Source organism: Gekko japonicus, unplaced genomic scaffold (genome assembly GCF_001447785.1).
Source record: "Gekko japonicus isolate JY-2015 unplaced genomic scaffold, Gekko_japonicus_V1.1 scaffold1985, whole genome shotgun sequence".
In the NCBI taxonomy this organism is placed as follows: Eukaryota; Metazoa; Chordata; class Lepidosauria; order Squamata; family Gekkonidae; genus Gekko; species Gekko japonicus.
In genome coordinates, this window is record NW_015175422.1 from 87,169 (window position 1) to 108,960 (window position 21,792).

Consider the following 21,792-nt stretch of genomic DNA (forward strand, 5'->3'; position numbering starts at 1 on the left):
ATAAGGTCCTGCAGGGCCCGGATCTCCTCTGGGAGCTTGTTCCACCAGGTAGGAGCCGCCACCGAAAAAGCCCTGGCCCTAGTAGGGGCAAACTTAATCTCTCGGGGACCTGGAACTACCAGGAGATGGAGGTTCCCCGATCGTAGTGCTCTTGGGGGAACATACGGGAACATCCAGCTCTTGGGGGAACATCCTTCAGGTAAGCCGGACCCTGGTCATTCAGGGCTTTATTGATTGCCTAATTCCCACCACTGTGAGACTCTAGACAATGTACAACATTCTAAAACCATAGTTAAAGGTAAAGGTTTCCTTTGCTCGAAAGCCAGTCGAATCTGACTCTAGGGGGTGGTGTTCATCTCCGTTTCCAAGCTGAAGTGCCAGCAAGCTGTCTGAAGTCTTCTCTGTGGTCATGTGGCCGGCATGACTAAACACCAATGCGCTCGGAACGCTGTTACCTTCCCACCTTGCAATTTCTTGCTTTCGAGCTGCCAGGTTGGCAGGAGCTGGGACCTGAGATGGGAGCTCACTCTGCCACGCGGCACTCGAGTCTCGAACTGCCAAGCAATGGCCTTCTGATCTGCAGCTCAGTGTCAGCCTCGGAGCCTCTGCGGCCCTAAAACCATAAAAACATATAAAAGCCATATCCAGCATGATACAATAATTATGTTGAAGAGTTACTGTTATGAAATGTTGAAGAGTGACTATTAAAATAATGTACGCCCTCTCTCCCTGATACATTGTGGTTTGGTCCACCTCCCGTGAAAGCCATCTTGTGGTTGTGCCCACCGGCCTGTGTCAGAATTAGGGTTGCCAAGTCGGATCGGCGCTGTAGCGGGGGACTCCAGCGCTGCTCCGGGAGTGCACGCGTGCGCACTTCGAGCGCGCGCGCCGCAACCCCGTCACCCAGAAGTGACGCGACCATGCCGGGCATGCTGGGGGCGGGGCCACAACCATCCGAGGGAAAAACCATAGAGTTTTCCCTTGGATGACCGTGGGCCCGCCCCCAACGCGCCCGACACGATTGGGGGTGGGGTTCCCCCGGGGCCCGATCCACCGCTGGCGGGTAACGGGCCTCTGGGGCGGGGGTTTCCCCGCCTCCCGGGGGGACTTGGCAAGCCTAGTCAGAATTCTAAAAGTGCCCACAGATTCAGAAAGGTTGAAGGCCCCTGCAATAATGAATACCTCTTGCAAGCCCAAAGGAGGTCTCGAATTTCAGGGTTTCAATGCTAATATTGTAAAAAATGTCATTGACATAATTAACTCTGGAATGGTGTCGAAAAATCTTCTGATTTCAATACAATGACTCCCAGGCAATGCTCCCTCTAAGCTGTGGACTCCTGTGACCAACAATTCTACTTTGGGAGCTACCGGCACTAAAGTTGTGAGTGAACGATTTGGTTACTGCATAAATTAGTTTGCTCTGGAGCCATCCTTCCTGAGGCAAGACAAAAATCTATGAGCTGGAGGCTAAAAAACTGTGAGCTAGCTCACACTAACTCAGCTTAGAGGGAACACTGCTCCCAAGGGTAACGAAAATTCCCTTTCCATGATCCGGCCCTTAGACAAGGCTTCATTTCTCCAGAGTATTAGGCTTTTTTGAAGTTTTTAAAACTTTAAAAACAAACCGCAAAGGAAAGAATCACAGAACTCTGTGGAATGTGTACATTGAGCCACAGTACGAAGAAAATGATATTCCAGACACCCGACGTTTATCCGTATCTATGAAACCATGCTTAACAATTTGGACGCCACAATATCCATCAGTGCTGTCATTTTCATAAAACTGACCTCAGTAAACAACAGAGCTCTGGCAGATCTTCCATGTCACATTCTATCCCAGTGTTGGGAAGCTTCCATGCATATATTTGTTCATTCAGACTTGGTGACAAATTTTCACTGCCAGTTACATTTGGCATAATTTAGCATTACAAGTGAGAAACGGTCTCTCTATCACCATCTACAAACACACACCCGTGCAAACCCCCAAGCACTAGAATTCACAGCCAAACCAAAAAACCCACTGAAAATTGAACAGAGATCTCATTTGGGTACAGGAAGACCTTTGTGTGTTTGTGTAAAGTGCCAACAGTGCATAGCCAACTTATGGAGACCCTGTAGGGTTTTCAAGGTCTCCCATCCAAATACTACTAATAATCAGTAATTATTGTATGGCAGTGTGTGTCGTATAGCCAGGGAATCCTAAGATGGTCTGGCAGGTAGAAGTTCTACTCTTTTAGCATGTTGCACCCCTAGGTGGCGAGCTAGACTTGTTTTAAGGCAAGGGATGTTTCAGAGGTGTCTTGCCATTGCCTGCCTCTGCCTCACAGCCCTGGTATTCCTTGGAGGTTGCCCATTCAAATACTAAGCAGAGCTAACCCTGCTTAGTTTCCAAGATCTGAGGGGATCATGCTGCTCTGGGCCATCCAAGTCGGGAAGGAAGAACTTTTGCATTTAGAAAAGAACACAGTTTTTAGAAAAAGAGTTGGCTTGTATACCCCACTTTTCTCTACTCTAAGGAGTCTCAAAGTGGCTTAGAATCACCTTCCCTTTCCTTCCACACAACAGGCACCTTGTGATGTATGTGTGGCTGAGAAAGTTCTGAGAGAACTGGGACTGGTCCAAGGTCACCCAGAAGGCTTCATGAGGAGGAGGAGTGGGGAATCAATCCCAATTCTCCAGATCACTCTTAACCAGTACACCACACTAGCTCTAAAATACCTGTGATTCTAAAGATCTTTTCCGCATGCCAGTTCATCTGTACATTCATTCATTCATTCATTCATTCATTCATTCAGAACACTGATATGCTGCCTCTCCAGGGACCTGATCAAAGCATTTCACAACTAATAAAACAAACCACTGAAATGCAAGCATTAAAACAAAAGCGCACCAGGGTCACCAATCGGTTGCATAATGCTTCTCAAAGCATCATAAGAAAGTCCCATAGAAATTCCTCATCAGCCAGGGTACTGTAGCAATTAGAGCATTAGTCTACAGCCAGCAAGGCCTGGATTTAGCAGCCCACTCAGCTGTGAAGTGAGACCTTGGGTCAGTTGCTCTTTCTCAGCCTGACCTACCTCACTGGGTGAAGATAAAACAAGGAAGGAAAAGCCTTGTACTTCACCCTGAGGTGCTTAGAGAAGGGGGAATGGATAAAAATGAAATGGATCCTATTTCCAGCTAGTTGGACAGAGAGTTCCTAATTGTTCGTATGAGGGTAAAAATCCAGTATAGGGTAGCAGTTAGGGTTGGGCTAGGATCAAGGAGACCTAGTTTTAAATCCTAGCCCTACAGTTCATTGAGTTACCTCAAGCATCTCTCCAAGAGTCAGTTAAAAATGGGAGACAGAACGAATGCTGAAGACCATTGAGTCAAGGTGTCCATGGATGATTGTCCCAGAAGAATTTGAGTCCAGCAGCACCTTCGAGACCAACAACATTTTCCAAGATATAATCTTTGTAGAGTATTCAAGTCCAGTATCACTTTCCAGACCAACAAAATTTTCCAGGATATAATCTTTGTAGGTTATTCAAGTCCAGTAGCACCTTCACGGCCAACAAAATTTTCCAGGATATAATCTTTGTAGGGTATTCAAGTCCAGTAGCACCTTCACGGCCAACAAAATTTTCCAGGATATAATCTTTGTAGGGTATAAGCCATATCTGATGAAGAGAGCATTGCCTACAAAAGCTTCTACTCTGGAAAAATTTTGTTGGCCTTGAAGGCGCTGCTAGACTCATAATTTTGGTCTATGATTATAGACTAAGATGACTACCGGTGAAATTATCATCAGAGAAGAGTCATTCATTGACTAAGGAGGAATGAAAACAGTACACTGGGACCCACTCTCAATAGACTGTGGTACTATAGTTTTAACCTGACCTGGATAGCCCTTGAAGATCTCTAGCCAGGGAGCACCCAACCCACCCAACCCATAGTTAAGTGGTTTCTGAGTTGTTCTTATTGTTTGGAAGCTTCTAATAATGTTCAGCTGAAACCTACCCTCCGGCTACTTAAGCCCATTAGATCGAGTGTCAAACATCCACATTTCAATCAGCAGCATTTCCCTGCTATTAATTCCTCCCATTCCACCATCTTTCAGATCTCAGAGGTCAGGACCCCATTCCGATGTCGACACAAGTTCAAATACTGAAGGGCTTGTTTCCGTCCAAGATCCACATCAAGCATTCAACAAAACCTTAAAATCCATCTTCCCAACTCAAAGGCGTTGAAAACAGTTTTCTAGCTTGTCATATATCATACCGCAGTCATTCCCAAGTGCACTCAAGTACCATGAGAGTGGCTCAAATGAGTTCTTAATGTCACTTGTGAATGTGCTTTAATGATTTAATAAATATTAACCATGACCATGGAGGAGCAATCCCAAGAAACCCATGGAAATCACCAGGGGAAAGGGGTTATGATGTGAGATTAAAAAATGAATATCGAAGATTTTTTTCACACACAAAAACATAGTACCCATTCAAATGTTATTTGTTTAAAATGTTTTTACCACACCTTCTCAGTAAAAATAATTCCAAATTGGCATACAATACCTGTTAAGAAGAAGAAGAAATTGGATTTATACCCCACCCTTCACTCAGTCTCAGAGCGGTTTACAAATTCCTTTCCCTTCCCCTCCCCACAACAGACACCCTGTGAGGTAGGTGGGGCTGAGAGAGCTCTCTCGAGAACTGCCCTTGAGAGAATGGCTCTGACAGAACTTCTGACTGGCCCAAGGTCATCCCGGAGCTGCTCATGGAGAAGTGGGGAATCAAACCCGGTCCTCCCAGATTAGAGTCCATGCACTTCACCACTGCACCGAACTGGCTACACCAAACTGAATGACAAATAATAAGAACCAGCAGCATAAAATTTAGTGGGTTAGATCCAGCCACCTTTTCCACTCAGTTTCACCCAATTCTACTCTTTAGTACAGCCCCTGCCACGCATGGCTTTTGTGTATGTTGGTCCAGTGATTAGGGTTGCTAACCGTCATGAGGTTTCCTGGGATTACAGCCGATCTCCAAGCATTAGAGATCAGTTCACCAGGAGAAAAATGGTTGCTTTGGAAGGTGGAGTCTATGGCACTATACCCCACTGAAGTCCCTCCCCCTCCAAACCCCACCCTCCTCAGGCTCCACCCCCAAAATCGCCAGATATTTCCCAACCCGGATCTGGAAACCCTACCCTTGATCCCTATAATAGTTTTACGGCATGGTCAAAGAGGACCCCTCCTCCCTTTTTCACTAGCCAAGGGGTGGGGGAGAAATTATTTGAGTGAGTGACAATATAAGGAGAGAAGGCAGATGACTCTGTTTTCGCATCAACTGGCGTTAAAATGCAAAAGAAGAACCAACAGGAAATTGGACATTTGCCAAAAAAGGAGGGGCAGGGACAAAACCGGTCATTATCCCAATTTTATTTTGTTTTCCTTGGAGATAGATCCAGAATGGGTAGCCATGTTTGTCTGTAGCAGCAGAAAACAGCAAGAGTCCAGTAGCTCCTTCAAGACTGACAAAAATATGTGGTGGGGGGTGAGCTTTCGTGAGTCACTGCTCGCTTCTTCAGATACCTTCAGCAGTGCCTCACGAAAGCTCACCGCCACCACTACGGTTACCAAGAAGAAGAAGAAGAGAAGAGATTGGATTCATACCCTGCCCTTCACTACCCAAAGGTGTCTCAGAGTGGCTTACAAACTCCTTTCCCTTCCCCTCCCCACAACAGACACCCTGGTATCCTGCCACAGAGTCCACCTTCCAAAGCACCCATGTTCTCCAGGAAAACTGATCTGCAGGGCTATTTTGGGGCAGGAACGGAGTTCCGGCTGGCTTCAGAGTTGGCCATGCCCACTACAGCTAAAACCTCTACGTGCCTGGCTACAGAGGGAAGGCCTGAAGAGCAAAAAAACCCCATCGACTCCGAGGCAGGTGGGCCGGGGGGCCCTGGATGCCTCCCCATGCCTTCCCTGGCCTGTCCAAGGGCCAGCTTGCCCGGGCTCCACGCAGCTGCGGGGTGCCCAGGCAAGCCAAGGGAAGGCATGGGGGTGTGGCCTAATAGGCTAATGAGTTTCTGCTGTTGGGTGTGGCCAGGGGTCATTTTGTAGAAAAAGAGCTAGGGGAACTCATTAGCATAACTCATTAGCATATGCCACACCCCCTGACATCAGGGGCCTGGCGGTGAACCTGCAAGGCCAGCGGGAGTGCGAGGAAGCCCCGCCAAGGCCCTCCCTGGCCCCAGGCAGGCAGGGGTAGGGTTGCCAGCCTCCAGGTGGGGCCTGGGGATCTCCCGCTTTTACAACTGATCCCCAGCTGCAAGAGATCAGCTCCCCTGGAGAAAATGGCTGCTATGAAGGGTGGACTCTATGGCATTGTACTATGCTGAGGCCCCTCCCCTCCCCAAACCACACCCTCTCCTGGCCCCACCCCCAAAGTCTCCAGGTATTTTCTAACCCAGACTTGGCAACCCTAGGCAGGGGTGGGGAGAGGCGGGGAGGAAGCAACTTACCCTCCCTCTTCTCCTGCCTCCTCCCGGCTGAATGAGGGCTGGGGGCTTTTTCCACAAAAAAAGCCCTGCTGATCTGTGTAACCATGAGACCAGTTGTAATTCTGGGAACTCTGCACCCACCATCTGAAGACCCATCCTTCTCCTCTCTCTTGAAAGCAAGAGTTTAGCATTCTGAGCAACAGCTGGGGGGAAAAAAACAAGGTTGGGGCTTTGTAGAAACTACTCGGAAACTTTCTTTGTACCGGAAAGTTACAATTTCAGTCTGTTTAACAGAAGGAACACAGCTGAGACTTAACAACACGTGTGATCTCTATGGGACCAGGCAAATCCAATTTCAATAAGGATGGAAGAAGAAAAGGAAATTGTGCAATTGGAATAAGGCTTTTTATTTCAAGAGCGTTATGATATTTTTTAAAAAAATACAACAACACAGTAGGGCCAGCAAATCCTCCAAGCCGGAGAGAAGGCCTCCTCGGAGATCTACGGTTCAGCGCTTGTTCAATATTTTCAGCCAGCCTTCCCTGAGTTACAAACATTCAGTTTCTGACTTGCTGCTTGAAGTTTTAATGATGTTTTTGATCACAAAATGGCTGTGTGCGTTGCCAACGAAAACAGTAACGTCAGGGAAACACATTAACATCAAAAGAGCAGATTCTCTGCAAATGGTTGCCCAAGAAAATTGGAGATGTCTAACTGTCCCCGCCCCCCAAGATGTTTCGCTGGAACAAGCCCGGCACACATGACGTTTGTGGCACATAGCAATGCACATGGGGCAGGGAGAGACAGAACTGGGCATGGTGGCCCTGCCTGCCGACCAGTACTTCCTCCCCCCATTCCTACATGCATTTGCCCCACTGTGGGCACAGCAAAGGGTTGTCAGTCTGGAGATCTCCCGGTATTACAACTGGAGGAGGAGGAGGAGGAGGAGGAGATTGGATTTATACCCCGCCCTTCCCTTGGAGTCTCGGAGCAGCTTACAATCTCCTTTCCCTTCCCCTCCCCACAACAGACACCCTGTGAGGTAGGTGGGGCTGAGAGAGCTCCAAGAGAACTGCTCTTGAGAGAACAGCTCTAAGAGAACTATGGCTTGCTCAAGGTCACCCAACAGCTGCATGTGGAGGAGTGGGGAATCCAACCCGGTTCTCCCAGATTAGAGTCAACGTACTTAACCACTACACCAGGAAGGAAGGAAGGAAGGAAGGAAGGAAGGAAGGAAGGAAGGACTATTGGGATGTCAGGCCATAGTCCATCTTCCAAAACTGTCATTTCCTGCAGGAGAACTGATAGGGTTGCCAACTCCAGCTTGGGAAATTCCTGGATGTCTGGGGGTTCAGCCTGGAGAGGGGGGGAGTTTCGGGAGGGAGCTCAGCAGGGGCCTGATGCCATCAAGTCCAACTGTAATGTATTCAGCCTGACATGCCTGGACTTGCCCGGGCTGGCCAGGCACAATTCCTCAATAGCTTCAAGTCTAAAGACAATGGGTTCGTAGGATCCTAGCCGGCCCAATGAAAGGGCTAGGTCCCAAGCCGGGAGGCCAATGGGTCTCTCGGCTACTGTAAATAGCCTATCGGGAGTAGGGGGTGCGTTTAGGTGAGCTTGGTGGCGGGTTTTCTGAATGAATATAAACCGGCCTGCGAGCCGGTCAGTTGTCTTTGTTCCTGACTAAATAAAGGTATGCTTAGCTGAATCACTCTCCGTGTGCATACTTTTCACCAACCCTCCACAGCAGCCACTTAATCCTGGGGAACTGATCTCTGGAGACTGCGGATCGGCTGCAATTCTGAGAGCTCGCCAGAGCCCACCTGGAGGTTGGCAACTCTAGGACCTGATCTCTGGAGGGAAGTTGTAATCCCAGGAGGACTCTAGGTGCTTCCTGGAGGTTGGCAATCCTAAATAGGGCCACTGTAGGGTTGCCAGGTCCTCCGTGGCTACTGGCAGGGGATGGGGAGGTAGGGTTGCCAGGTCCAGGTTGGGAAACACCTGGAGAATTGGGGATGGCACCTGGGGAAGACAAGGACCTCAGTGGGGTACAAGGCCATCGATTCCACCCTCCAAAGCCTCCATTTTTGTCAGGGGAACTGGTCTCTGTCGTCTGGAGGTGAGCTGTAATTCTGGGGGATCCCCAGGTCCCACCTGGAGGCTGGCAACCCTAATTAGCAAACTTGATCCTGCACCCCACCCCCCGTGCACCCTCGGGTTGCCAGGTCTAGGTTGGGAATACCTGGAGACTTTTGGGGTGGATCCGGGAGAGGGTGTGGTTTGGGGAGGGGAGGGGCCTCCGCAGGGTACAATACCACAGAGTCCGCCCTCCAAAGCAACCATTTTCTCCATGGGAGCTGATCTCTGTCAGCTGGAGACCAGTGGTGAAAGCGGGAGATCCCCAGGCCACGCCTGGAGGCTGGCAACCCTAGGGCGCCCCCAAGGGCACATCCCTACAAATGTTGTGCCATCAAGGTTATATAATTTAGGCTCACCAAATACAGATTGGGAAATTCCTGGAGATTTGGGGATTGAGCCTGGGGGGGGGGAGTTCAGTTAGCGGAGGCCCGAAACCTCATGAGGTAATCATGCCATAGACGCCACCAGGGCTTTTTGGGTAGAAAAAGCCCAGCAGGAACTCATTAGCATAATAGGCCACACCCTGACAGCACAGCTCATTAGCATATTAGGCCGCAAACCCCTGTTGCCAGAAGTGTGGTCATCCAGCCACACCCACCTTTTGCTTCTTATTCTGTTTACCTTGTTTGCTGTCAAAACCCAGGGCCTTTTTTTTTGTAGCAGGAACGTCTTTGCATGTTAGGCCACACACGCCTACTGTAGCCAATCCTAATGAGTTTCTGCTGTTGGGTGTGGCCTATTATGCTAATGAGTTCCTGCTGGGTGTGACCAACTCAGGAGCCAGCCGGAACTCTGTTCCTGTGTGTTCCTGCCCAAAAATAGCCCTGGACGCCACCATCCCAAACAGCCCTTTTCTCCAGGGGAACTGATAATCTCTACAAGGTAGAGATCAGTTGTAATTCTGGGAGATCAGCAGACCCCCACCTGGATGTTGGCAATCCCAGGCTAAGATTACAGGTGGGGATATTTTATGCATGCATTAGGCTTACCAAACGCCGGCGGGGGAAATTTATTTCCTGGCAGGATGCGTGCAGCGGGGGACGGCTGTGCATCCTGCCAGGAAATAGATTTCCCCCGCCGGCGTTTGGTAAGCCTAGCATGCATGCAATGTGACATGGACGTTACACAGGTCTAGAACAGAATCACAGAATCACAGAGCTGGAAGGGGTCCTGCAGGCCATCTAGTCCAACCTCCTGCTCAATGCAGGATCCGCTTAGAGCATCCCTGACAAGTGTTAGCTCATAAGAACATAAGAACATAAGAGATGCCAATGTTGGATCAGGCCAAAGGCCCATCCAGTCCAACACTCTGTATCCCACAGTGGCCAGAAATACCAGTGCCATCAGGAGGTCCACCAGTGGGGCCAGGACATTAGAAGCCCTCCCACTGTTGACCCCCCCCAAGCACCAAGATGACAGAGCATCACTTGCCCCAGAGTCCCTATCTATACCTTGTGGCTAATAGCCACTGATGGACCTCTGCTCCATATGCTTATCTAATTCCCTTTTGAAGCCGTCCATGCTTGTAGCTGCCACCACTTCCTGTGGCAGTGAATTCCAAGTGTTAATCACTCTTTGGGTGAAGAAGTACTTCCTTTTATCCGTTCTAACCCGACCGCTCAGCAATTTCATGGAGTGCCCACGGGTTCTTGTATTGTGAGAAAGGGAGAAAAGTACCTCTTTCTCTACCTGCTCTTTCCCATGCATAATCTTATAAACCTCAATCATGTCACCCCTCAGTCGTCGTTTCTCCAAGCTAAAGAGCCCTAAGCGCCTTAACCGTTCCTCATAGGGAAAGTGTTCCAACCCTTTTATCATTCGAGTTGCTCTTTTCTGCACTTTTTCCAAAGCTATAATATCCTTTTTAAGGTGTGGTGACCAGAATTGCACACAGTATTCCAGATGAGGTCGCACCATTGATTTATATAGCGGCATTATGATATTGGCTGATCTGTTTACAATACCCTTCCTAATAATCCCCAGCATAGCATTGGCCTTCTTTATTGCAGTCACACACTGTCTCGACATTTTCAGTGAGTTATCTACTACAACTCCAAGATCTCTCTCTTGATCTGTCTCTGCCAGTTCAGACCCCATCAACGTGTATTTATAGTTAGGATTTTTGGCTCCAATGTGCATCACCTTGCACTTGGCCACATTGAACCCCATTTGCCATGTTGACGCCCACTCGCCCAACTTTGACAGATCCCTTTGGAGTGCCTCACAATCCTCACTGGTTTTCACCACCCTGAACAACTTCGTATCATCCGCCACTGCTTGAAGACTGCCAGAGAGGGGGAGCTCACCACCTCTTCCTTAGGCAGCTGATCCCACTGTTGCACAGCTCTGAGAGCCAGTTTGGTGTAGTGGTTAAGTGCGCGGACTCTAATCTGGGAGAACCGGGTTTGATTCCCCACTCCTCCACTTGCACCTGCTGATGTGACCTTGGGTCAGTCACAAGCTCTGGCACAGCTGTTCCTGAAAGAGCCGTTTGTGTCAGAGTTCTCTCAGCCCCACCCACCTCACAGGGTGTCTGTTGTGGGGAGGGGGAGAGAAAGGAGTTTGTAAGCCGCTCTGAGACTCCAAGTGAAGGGCAGGGTATAAATCCAGTCTCTTCTTCTCTTCTTCTTTTTAAAGTCTCACATTTTAAAATCTGTTCTTCCTGGATCAGTGCTTAAGAAAGAGGATTCCTTTTCCTTTTCCAGGTTTGTTTTGGGCAAATCAGCAAATCGATAAGCAGAAGGGGCACAGGCCAGCAAAGGGGCCTCGTACTGGAATTAACCTCAGGACAAAATCTAGTGAAATAGCAGGAGGGAGACACCACAGCAGCTACCCATCGGCAGAAGCGATAACATCACATCTCACTAAACGTTCAGACCACCCATTTAATGGGGAGCCAAATGGGCTGTTAGCAGCTAAGCAGAATATGAGCCATTGTACAAATATGTATTTGGGTAAACATTCCCGTGTGGATTGCTGCCATTAAAACTCTTTCGAAGGAATAGTTCCCGGCCAGCACACCTCTCTGTAAAGTTCGGCCTCTCGGCTTGCTGAGAGAATACTTTTTTCCCCCACTACACATCATGGGAAACAATAGGACCATGTATTCCGTATATTTGTTTAGTTACCTGATTTGTATCTCACCTTTCTCCCCAGTGGGGACTCAAAGAGGCTTCCACGAGTCTTCTCTCCTCCAGTTTCTCCTCACAACAACCCTGTGAAGTAGGTTAGGCTGAGAGACCAGGGTTACCCTGTGAACTTCCAGGACATGGATGGGGATTCGAACCTGGATCTCCCAGTTTCTCCTCCAGTTTCTCCTCACAACAACCCTGTGAAGTAGGTTAGGCTGAGAGACCAGGGTTACCCAGTGAACTTCCAGGACATGGATGGGGATTCGAACCTGGGTCTCCCAGTTTCTCCTCCAGTTTCTCCTCACAACAACCCTGTGAAGTAGGTTAGGCTGTGAGACCAGGGTTACCCAGTGAACTTCCAGGACATGGATGGGGATTCGAACCTGGGTCTCCCAGTTTCTCCTCCAGTTTCTCCTCACAACAACCCTGTGAAGTAGGTTAGGCTGAGAGACTGGCCCAGGGTTACCCAGTGAACTTCCAGGACATGGATGGGGATTCGAACCTGGGTCTCCCAGATACTAGTCTAACGCTCTTAACCACTACACCAGACTGGCTCTCTACTACTTTACTACTACACCACACTGGTAGATATAAGCACTTATCACATTTCATTGCTTATTTTAAAGCAACAGTTTTTAAAGCAGCCAGTTTGGTGTAGTGGAGAGGAGCATAGACTCTAATCTGGGAGAACTGGGTTTGATTCCCCACTCCTCTGCATGCAGCTGCCAGTGGGACCTTGGGTCAGTTACAAGTTCTTTCAGAGCAGTTCTTGGAAGAGCTCTCTCAGCCCCACCTACCTCACAGGGTTTCCGTTGTGGGGAGAGGAAGGGAAAGGAGATTGTATGCCACACTCCTTCAGGTAGTGAAGGGCAGGGTATAAATCCAATCTTCTCCTCCTCCTCCTCCTCCTTCTTCTTCTGCCATCTCCCAGGGAACCCTGGAGTTCCTTTCTGAGAAGATGCAGCTTGGCACTCAAGCTCTTCCACAAGACAACTTTACCGATGTTACCCTACACGGTGAAGCCAGAGTTCAGGGTGTGCTCCAGGGTATTAGGTTGTTGCCAGTTCATGCATGGCGACAGGAACACCCGACAGTTCCGGCTGCTGCTCTCTGTGAACTGAGCATGAACCACTGAACATGCCCTCAGAAGGAAATGCCCTGTTAGCACCAACCTGCCTGCCAACTAAGATCAGCTTCAGATCCAGAAACCCTGCTGTGTGACTCCGAACTGTTGGAGGTGAAGTGGGTCAGCCTGAGAAGCAAGGCTTTTTCAGTTGCGGCCCCTAAGGTCGGAGAATTCCCACCCCACAATGGCTGGCCTGCCGCCAATCCTTTGTGGTCTTTAAAGCCAGGTGGAGGCATTTCTTCTTCTTTTTTTTCCCTTTAAATGATTTTGGTTGATAGCAGGTTTGGGACTGGGGTTTTGTTTTTGTATGTGTGGTTTTTTTTGTCTTGCTTCCATTTTGTTGTCTGCCTAGATTGGCTTTTAGACCAATTTTCGAGATCCGAATGTGCCGCAGGATGGAGTGAGCTCCCATCTCTAGTTCCAGCTCCTGCCAACCTAGCAGTTCGAAAGCAAGAAATTGCAAGTAGATAAATAGGGACCACTTCGGTGGGAAGGTAACAGCGTTCCGTGCGCCCTGGTGTTTAGTCATGCCGGCCACATGACCACGGAAACGTCTTCGGACAGCGCTGGCTCTTCGGCTTTGAAACGGAGATGAGCACCGCAACCCTAGAGTCGGATTCGACTGGCTTTCGAACAAGGGAAACCTTTACCTTTACCTTTTACCTCATCAGGTTAACTGTGGGCCAGATGAAGATGTAAGATGAATTCTGAGTAGGGTCGCCAGGTCCCTCCTGGCCACTAGCAGGGGGTGGGGTGGGGTGGGGTGGGGTTGCCAGATCCAAGTTGGGAAACTCCTGGAGATTTGGGGGCAGGGCCTGGAGAGAACAGAGACCTCAGAGGGTTCCAATGCCACAGAGTCCACCCTCCAAAGTATCCATTCTCTTCAGGGGAACTGGTCTCTGAGATGAGCGGTAATTTCGGGGGCTCCCCCGGTCCCACCTGGAGGCTGGCATATACATGGCATTGTACACATATGTACATGGTTTGGGGACAGTGTTCCCTCTAAGCTGAGTTGGTGTGAGCTAGCTCACAGTTTTTTAGCCTCCGGCTCACACATTTTTGTCTTAGCTCAGGAAGGAGGGCTCCAGAGCAGACTAATTCATGCAGCAGCCAAATCACTTGCTCAGAACATTAATGCCAGTAGCCCACAAAGTAGAATCTTTGCTCACGAGACTCCACAGCTTAGAGGGAGCATTGGGACCAGGATATCTGAAGGTCCATCTTCTCCCATATATTCCTGCCTGCAAATTAAGGTCACAACAAGAGGCCCTCCAGACCTTCCCATCAACCAAAGAAGCATGTCGGGTGTGTACACGTGCCATGGCCTTTTCAGTGGCAGCTCCACGATTGCGGGACAACCTCCCCAAAGAGCTGTGCCTCTCCCCCTCATTCTTGATCTTTAGGAGGCAGTTGAAGACGGTTTAACCTAGGACTGACTTTACCAATTTAGTTTTTAAAAAATCTATTGGTAGTCCTAGATTGTGATTTTAAATTGTGGTCTTGTATGTTGTTGTTTTTTAAATAATTTCATTTACATTGTAAGCTTAGAGTTTCACAGCATAGAAAGACAGCTAAGAACTGTTTTAAATGAATAAATAACAGGGATCCAATTGCACATACAAAGCCTTTATATGTGAACACTTATGTACAAGCAAAACTCCATGAAATTGCTGAGCGGTCGGGTTAGAACGGATAAAAGGAAGTACTTCTTCACCCAAAGAGTGATTAACACTTGGAATTCACTGCCACAGGAAGTGGTGGCGGCTACAAGCATGGACGGCTTCAAGAGGGAATTAGATAAGCATATGGAGCAGAGGTCCATCAGTGGCTATTAGCCACAAGGTCTAGATAGGGACTCTGGGGCAAGTGATGCTCTGTCTTCTTGGTGCTTGGGGGGGGTCAACAGTGGGAGGGCTTCTAATGTCCTGGCCCCACTGGTGGACCTTCTGATGGCACTGGTATTTCTGGCCACTGTGTGATACAGAGTGTTGGACTGGATGGGCCTTTGGCCTGATCCAACATTGGCATCTCTTATGTTCTTATGTAACTCCTGGTGATGTCTGTCTGTCAACTGGAGACGGAAGCTGTGTACACAAGCCTGTTTCTCTCTCTGTATGCAAAGCGGTAATCACTTGGAACGACTAAAGAGAGCTATTGTGTTGATGTCCTGAAAGAGGCTTGAAAAGGTCTTCATGTGGTGCCTGTGCTTGAAAAGGTCTTTCCATGTCGACCATCCCACTGTAATAGATACCACCTGACATCACTATTGGTAGGTGGATCTTGGCAATACTTAAAAATAAAGGCCAATTGGAAACTTAACCATAGGTCACCATCAATTGAAGCTGATGGGTTATATACACAGCTTCCTTTGAAGGCAACCTGAAAATTTCAATTGCTTCAAAATGTGATGACCAGACTATTAACAGGGACTTTGCCCATTGAGAGTGCAGACTTTTGTAGAGGTACCCTCTGTAATTTGACATTAGACCCATTCAGATGTTACAGTCATGCATACTAGGGACCTCGCAACCACACTGTATGGGACCGCACAGTACCCATGGTCCTCCCAATTTGTCTGACAGTCACCATGTTCTGTGAACAGGAGCAACACCAAGATTCACTTTATGTGTCCAGATTCAGTGCACACAAATTGACCAATGGATTCTTCAGGGTTTGCATTCACACATACCGAGGCTGTATGCACAGTAAGAAAGTGTACTTTCTTGGGTAGTGCACTGCTCCTATTACACATGGTTAGTAGGCTTCCAGTACACTTGATCTGAACATCTGAAAAGGGCATGTGTGTGTAGAATCAAGGACTAGAACCAACAAATCTGATCCTCTGTGTGCATGAGCACCCATACTAATTTCAACTAGACAAGGCTAATGTGTAGATTGGTTCTCTGCCTATTTGGGCATCAGGTACCTGACCAGGAGGGCCCAGGCTAGCCCAATCTTGTCAGATCTCAGAAGCTAAGCAAGGGTGGCCCTGGTTAGTATTTCAATGGGAAACCACCAAGCAAGGCCAGAGTTGCTATGCCAAGGCAGGCAATGGCAGACCACCTCTAAACATCTCTTTCCTTGAAAACCCCACAGGGTCACCATAGGTTTCCTGCAACCTGATGACACCTAATGACACTTTCCAAGCTCTGGCTGGGAACTTGAGGATTTAGAGCCAGGGTGGGGCAGGAGGAGGAGGAGGAGGAGGAGGAGGAGGAGGAGGAGAAGAAGAAGAAGAAGAAGAAGAAGAAGAAGAAGAAGAGTTAGATTTACACCACACCCTTCACTCAGAGTCTCAGAGCAGTTTACAATCCCCTTCCCTTCCTCTCCCCACAACAGACACCCTGTGAGGTAGGTGGGGCTGAGAGAGCTCTGGGAGAACTACTCTTGAGAGAACAGCTCTGAAAGAACTGTGACGGACCCAAGGTCACCCAGCTGGCTTCATGTGGAGGAGTGGGGAATCAAACCCGTTTCTCCAGTGTAGAATCTGCTGCTTTTAACCACGACACCAAACTCTGAAGCTACCATGTTCTCCAGGGGAACTGATTGGTGTTGCCTGAAGATCAGTTATAATTCCAGGAGAACTCCAACCACCACCTGGAACTTGGCTGGAGTCCTTGTCTCCTTAGTGCATGCCCTGCATTATCCACGGCTATACCCTATATGCCATAAACTCCCAATCTATGTGAAAAGAAGGAGGTTGTTCTAGTGTAAAGAGAGGTTGAATGGAATATTTCACCTTGGAGCAAAGGGTTCCCCCCCCACCCTCCATATTCTAATTCTAATTCTTGACAAATAGGGATGGCGGACAGAGGGTGGGGAGGGAGAGATTAAATCCTCGATGTTGACACAGCATTCCCGTTGCCATAAAGAGAGCGAGACGCGGACTTTATTGTAACAGCTTTTGATTGCGTGGCAAAGAAATGCATAATGAATAAACATTATTTTAAAAGACGGCATGGCACAATGAATTTTTCAGCGAGAAAAAAAGGAGTCGAGAAAGTATTTAAAAATACATGAATTTCATATTTGATTATAAGTCAAGAAGCAGCAGAAAAAAAGAACAAAAAGAGAGAGAAAGAGTGATAAAAATGGCACCAGGCACCAGGCATCCCGTCTTGAATTAATGAGCTTCTTCATAATAGGAAGGGAGTGACATAGTGATTAGTTAATTACCGTGCAGAAACACATAATTAATGCACAACCAAAATTGGTGTACAATGAATTAAACTGCCACATAATGCTGGCTACGAAAACGGGAGAAGCAAACCTTGATTGCTGAGGGAAGTTGTCATTCGAACAGCTAAAACTATTGTGATTTTAATAGACTTGCTATCAAGCAGCAGCCTATTTAGCCTCTGAGAGCTCGATCTGACTTTGCTAATAGCAATGACACCGGAGATGGAAATAACATGGAAATGTCATCCATGCTTGTGTATACAAGAGGTCAGAAGAGCTCCCTCTATTGGTCTGATGTGGAAGAAGCAACCGAGAGTTCCCCTAACCTTACACGCCTAGTAATGTGAGTTTACACACATGAAGTTGCCTTACACTGAATCAGACCCTTGGTCCATTAAAATTATTAGTGTCTACTCAGACTGCTGGCGACTCTCCAGGGTCTCAGCCTGAGGTCTTTCACCTGATCCTTTGAACTGGAGATGCTGGGGACTGAACCTGGGACCTTCTGCATGCCAAGCAGATGCTCCGCCAATGACCAACAGCCCCTCCCCTTATCATCTTCTTGGTGTTGCATCTTGCATCTGAATGGACATGGCTTGCCAACCCTTCCCCCACGTACGTTAATCCACCAGTCCTTTGCCCTCATAAGAACAAAGGGGGGGGGAACCAGTTGCAAACTGCTCTGGGATACTGGAGGAAAAGGCGAAGTGCCTGGGTGATGGTATGGTTGCTAGCCAATCAACCTGTTCCACAGTTAGCTTTTTGCTGCAAACTTGCTGAACCAGTTATCGCCCCCCAAAAGTTATATTTAAGAGGAAAAAATAAACTTCTACTTATTTTAGTAAGGGGGCTTCCAAACCTGCTGCACCTCCACACGGATCTGTCTAGCTTAACCTTCTCTGCATCTTTGGCAGTACTGTGTGCTATTTGTAGTCTTCTAAACAGTCAACATCAAAAAAACTAAGATCATGGCATCCGGCCCCATCACTCATTGGCAAATAGAAGGAGAAGTCATGAAAGCAGTGACATACTTCATGTTCCTGGGATCCAAGATCACTGCAGACGGTGACTGCATCCATGAAATTAAAAGACGCCTGATCCTTGGGAGGAAAGTGATGGTGAACCTAGACAGCATATTAAAAAGTAGAGACATCACCCTGCCAACAAAAGTCCATATGGTCAAAGCAATGGTATTCCCAGTAGTCATGTATGGCTGCGAGAGTTGGACTATAAGGAAGGCCGAGCACCGAATAATAGATTCTTTTGAATTATGGTGCTGGAGAAGACTCTTGAGAGTCCCCTGGATTGCAAGGAGATCAAATCAGTGAATCCTAAAATAAATCAACCCTGACTGTTCCCTGGAAGGCACTGAAGCTGAAGCTCAAATACTTTGGCCTCCCTATGAGAAGGGAGCATTCACTGGAGAAGACTCTGATGCTGGAAAAGATTGAAGGTCAAAGAAGAAGGGGACGGCAAAGGATGAGATGGTTAGACAGTGTTATCGAGGCAACAAACATGAAATTAAGCAAACTCCGGAGCACGACAGAAGACAGGAGGGCCTGGCGTGGTGTGGTCCAGGGGGTCGCGAAGAGTCGGACTCGACTGTGCGACTGAACAACAAAAAAGAGTCTGAGAAAGAATGCCCCATTAATATCATCTTAGGGTTCAAAAGGAACTAAACTGAGGATGGCTGAAGAATCTGAAGAATTGGTTTCTCGAAGTCTTGCCAAAGGCAGTACCTTTCTCCAATCCATAAGCAAGATTTCTGGGGCAGGAAGAGTTGTGGAGAAAGTTGACATTCTGAGGAAGTAGTTGGTGGGTTCATACCAACCCAACTGAGCAGTACACTGGATTTAGGGTGGGAGTGGTAGATAGGGAAATAATAACTTGCTGTCTCAAACTTTGGCTCCATTATAACAATTAGAAAATGGCGTTATCCGATGGACAGCTGTGTATACCTCCAGTCCGTTGTGCGGTTCCTTCTTCTTCCTAGAACTCGATTGATTGATGAAACTGTGACGACTTCACTTGATTCAATTGGTGCCTGTTCAGGATTCCCAGATTCCATTGCGGGACTCTGTCTTCTTCCAGACACTTGAGCCACTGATGGGTAATAGTAATAGCTGGCAACTAACTAAAAGTAATAGCTGGCAAGTATCCCCCACTCGCCCTCTCTCCTCCTATATGCAATGGTTGAAGAAATTCTGTCTCCCTGTATCTGAAGAAGTGTGCTTGTACATTTTGGAGAAATGCTCAAGACAAGTGAGAAGCAGAGGTGGCTGCCTGCCTTTGCAGAGCCTTCCTTGGTGGTCTCCCTTCCAAGTACCGACCCTGCTGAACGTCCGAGATCTGAGGAGATCAGGCTATGCTGTGCTGCCTTCCCTCCCATTCTAGAGAAATGCAGACCTTTTGTATGTAACAATGGTCTCTTACTCTAAAGCCGCTTCATATGTTAATGTGTTTGGTGGTGGAAAGTGCTGCCCAGTCTGAACCAACCGATGGCGATCACAGAGAGTCTTCAGGGCAAAAGAAGTTCAGAGGCGGTTTGCCATTGCCTGCCTCTGTGTAGCAGCCTTGGACTTCCTTGGGGGGGGGCTCCCATCTGAGTAATAACCATGGCAGACCATGCTTAGGTTTGAAGATCTGCCAAGGCTTGCCTGGGCCATCTAGGTCATGGGGATAACATTTTTAGATTGTACTTAAGGCCTGGATCACCATGTATTAAGACGGTGCCATCTCTTACCACCACCGAGACATTCAGAGAGTTTATTCTTGACTGTACTTTGCAGCAATCCCCCCCCTTTCCTCCCTAGAAGCAGGAGATGAAAGATATTGGTGCATTTTTTTAAAAAAAAGCCACATTAGAAAGAAAGCCGCAGTTAGTAGAGTGTTTTGTCTCTCTGAAACTAAAAGTTAAAAGTAGCTATAACTGTTCCCATCTTTATTTAAAGCTGCAAAAAGGAACTCAGGCTGAACTCTTTGAAATGTTGGAAACGTCTTAACAAGAGCTCTCTGAAGCTGGAAGCAGACGGGAGGAAGAGAACATTCTGACTTAATGTGCCCCGGGATGCGCAGAACCAATATGGAAGCTTTTTCCTCCAAAATGCTACCCCAGAATGCTTTCTCATCAAACTGCCTCCTCTTCACCGGTGATTTCCTTGAGTGTCAGAATTTTTTGATGTACTGACTCACCATCGAACTTGTCATTTTTGAAGAGTGTGTGTGTGTGTGTGTACATACACACATCAAAAATGGCAAGTTGGTTGGTGACTGATGGTGGATATACATGTACATATACATACATACATATACATACATACATATATATATATATATATACACACACACACACACACACACACATATATACATATACACATATATTTATTTATTTATTTGTTGCATTTATAGCCCACCCTCCCTGCAAGCGGTCTCAGGGCGGCTAACATTGTTTGGCACGGTGTGCCAGGATTCATATACACATTTAAAATACACACACACACACACACACACACATATATATTTTGCAGCAAACCTACCAAAACCTGCAAAGCTCAGTGGCCACCTGATGTCAGTCTATTATCTAGATGGCCCAGGCTAGCCCAATCTCATCAGAACTCAGAAGCTAAGCAGGGTTGGCCCTGGTCATTATTTGGATGGGAGACCACCAAGGAAGTCCAGGGTTGCTGTGCAGAGGCCAGCAACTGAAGGTCCGTCCCTTGGTGAGCTTCATGACAGATTTGAGATCAGGTCTCCCCAATGCTAGTCTGACACTCTGACCACTACCCACATTGGCTTAAGAGTCTATCCTTTACTGCCTGTTCTGGTCTCCAAAGCTACGTTGGTACCCCTTTAAAAGCCTTAATGACCAGGGACCAGGGCTCTTTTTGTAGAAAAAACCCACCAGGAACTCATTAGCATAATAGACCACACCCAACAGCAGAAACTCATTAGCATGTTAAGCCACACCCCCTGATGACACAGCTCATTAGTATATTAGGCCGTACCCCCATGTTACCAGAAGTGTTGTCATCCAGCCACACCCACCTTTTGCTTCTTATTCTGTTTACCCTGTTTGTTGTCCAAACCCAGGGCCTTTTTTTGTAGCAGGAACCCCTTTGCATGTTAGGCCACACACCCCTAACATAGCCAATCCTAATGAGTTTCTGCTATTGGGTGTGGCCTATTATGCTAATGAGTTCCTGCTGGGCGTGGCCAACTCCGGAGCCAGCCGGAACTCCATTCCTGCACGTTCCTGCCCAAAAATAGCCCTGCCAGGGACCCACATATTCAAAGGACCGCGTGCTTCCGTGTATCCCTGTGCACCAACTACAATTGTCAGGCAGCCACCTGTGGGCTTTTCTACCGCTTAGGGTGGTCCATCTGGCATCGAGCAGAGCCTGGACCTTTTCCGTCATGGCTCTGGCTCTGTGGAATAGACTTCCTAAAGAGATGGGGGGGCTCCTTGGGGCACTGCATGGCCCGCCTGTTTGCCAGGGCTCCTGAAGGGGGGGGAGGCTGAATGGCAGGCGTGTTTTAATGGAGGAGGGGGGAGATTTGGTGTTTGGGCTGTTATTTTTGTTTTTAAGTGAAAATGGGCTTTTTATAAACTGTCGTGGCAAGCTACCTTGAACTGCAAAGCAAGGTGGGATATTACCGTTTTGATAAATAAATAATGGATTCAGTCCTGTCATGTGAATCTTGCGCCTGTTAAGGATAAGGAGACAGCCC